Source organism: Macrobrachium nipponense, chromosome 33 (genome assembly GCF_015104395.2).
Source record: "Macrobrachium nipponense isolate FS-2020 chromosome 33, ASM1510439v2, whole genome shotgun sequence".
NCBI classification, from domain to species: domain Eukaryota; kingdom Metazoa; phylum Arthropoda; class Malacostraca; order Decapoda; family Palaemonidae; genus Macrobrachium; species Macrobrachium nipponense.
This window is the reverse complement of record NC_087219.1, coordinates 57,441,767-57,443,878: the sequence shown is the minus strand read 5'-3', so window position 1 is coordinate 57,443,878 and position 2,112 is coordinate 57,441,767. Positions and strand designations below refer to the sequence as shown.

The window sequence follows — 2,112 nt, the reverse complement described above, 5'->3', positions numbered from 1 at the left end:
AAACGAATACAATCAAAATCTAAGGCAATATTTCCATGTGATACAGATAATTTGGTGCAGTCTTAGGCCAATGATGTCTTTTATGTGTGTTATTCTAATGAAAGTAAACTTCACTGTCCAATTCATAAAAAAACTGAACCAACCCGTCCTAATTTAAACTCATTCATTCATATTATATGAGAACAGACGTTTTTTTAATACTAAAAACATTTAGTCTATACTCTGTTACGCCTTTTTACTTCTTTCCTATTACCAAGTGAATTGCTGTAAGAGTCAACCTTCCAACCCCTCATCATATTACGACATAAAAGTGGTAGAACACTCTCCTAATAAATTTCTAATAAATTACAACTCATTATCTTTACAACAATGCCATCAAATTCCTGAATGTAAAGTTGAAGAAAATATAAATTTTCAGTTTTTTGTTTAGACTTTTAACATTTTTCTAATATTTTTTAGTAACGTTAACTTAACTTTTTCTCTAACATTTTTGTGACAAATGTTAAAATAATTGCTTTTGTGAATGTAAATTTGTATAGAAATCACGGCGTTTAAAGTGACACCACCTCCTTCCTGAATCCTTGTTGGAGAACTTTGACTGCCCTAATTACTCCACTCAGGTAGAAACCGGCTGTTTATGTTTTTCTTCGCGGCAAGAAGGGCCGAAGGTTGGCAGTTCGGCTCACAGCTCCATCATAGTTTGCAGCGCAGCTCACAGCTCCTTCATAGTCCGAAGGACTGGAAACTTGGTATTCTGTGGAACTTTCACTCGCAATGGAGCACTAATTAACCCTCATCTGCTACAGTAGCCTCAAGCCATCGACACCAACGACAGACGTCGCATACCATCAACTGATGTCTTGTACTAACAGTTTTAAGGATGGAAATTTCTTGAGGTATGTCACTTTCATTAGACACCGTGATTTCGTGGCTTTAAGATTTTTCCCAAGATTCCTTAAATTAATCTGTTCCTTGCATTCAGCCCTTTTAAATAATAAAGCTCGCTAATTCATTGTAATCCTTAAACGAAAGCAGTTCTTTTCATTTGGTTATTCACGTTGTTCCCGTATACGTTTGTTGGTTTATAGTATGTGATCCAGCTTCGTAAAATTATCTTTGAATTAATATAGTATAGGCCTGTTGCCACACTTTATATTTCATATTCATATTAGCGGATTTCATTGCTGTAAAGGTTTCTCTTAATTTTGTAATTAGTTCTTGCCATTTTCACTTGTACGGAATTTCAATTATTACGACGGGACTAGAATATTACTTCGCTGTGCTTTCGGTATTTCAAATTTTTAATTCTCCTATTTCTGGTATTTTAGTGAGTGGGACGGAATTGGGGAGGATTGGGAGATCTGGTGTCATCGGTCTTCTTCTACTTGATAGAATCCAGTCCAGACAACCAACAAGCAGTTACTGTTCACCTATTCAGTCATTTCTAATAAATAAGTTTGGATTTTAGTTGGTCTATTCATTCTCCTCCCTAGGATTTCTGTTCAAAAGTTGGGTATAAAGTAACTCTCAAGGCATCTGTAAACTTGGTCAATTCGTACAATAATGTAACCATGAATTAAATCAATCTTTCCCTTCTCAAAGGAATGTTAGGCAATCGGTTACTAATTGTTTCTGAATAAATACGCGTTCATAAAAGATAGGAATGGAATGTATATCATTCTAATATATAACCATTCACAATTTTTATTTTTCTTTAGTAATGGGGAAACACTATTCCTGGCCGTGATTACCATCAGCAAAAGGGTATGATGTGACGTGCTGTGGAAGTTGTGTACACTTGGAGCTACTCAAAGTGTAGTAGTTGCCATTCCTAAATTTAAGCCCATATTTGCCTCTGATACATTTACATTTCAAGTGCCCTTCAGAAAAGATTTCAAAATTCAATTATTGCATTCTTGTAAAGATTCAATCTAGGATTTTCAGTCACTTTCAACATGGCTTCCTCAAAGTTTTCTGTTAGGCAAAAACTGGGTAGGCGGCGTCACTGGCCAAAATTAAATCACCTCGTGTCAAAAGTGAAAATAAATCATCAAAAGACTGGGAGCATGGGATTTGCAGCCCCATGCCCTGTAACACTATCACAAGGAGCCA

General features: G+C 35.7%; 1 long non-coding RNA gene across 1 annotated transcript; it reads left to right on the top strand.

Annotated features, from left to right (window-relative positions):
• Window positions 1–629: 629 nt before the first annotated feature.
• On the top strand, window positions 630–1,467 carry LOC135202755 (uncharacterized). The gene is made up of 2 exons (XR_010311817.1): window positions 630–896; window positions 1,329–1,467. It is a non-coding gene; the product is annotated as an uncharacterized LOC135202755 (long non-coding RNA).
• The last annotated feature ends 645 nt before the right edge of the window (window positions 1,468–2,112 follow it).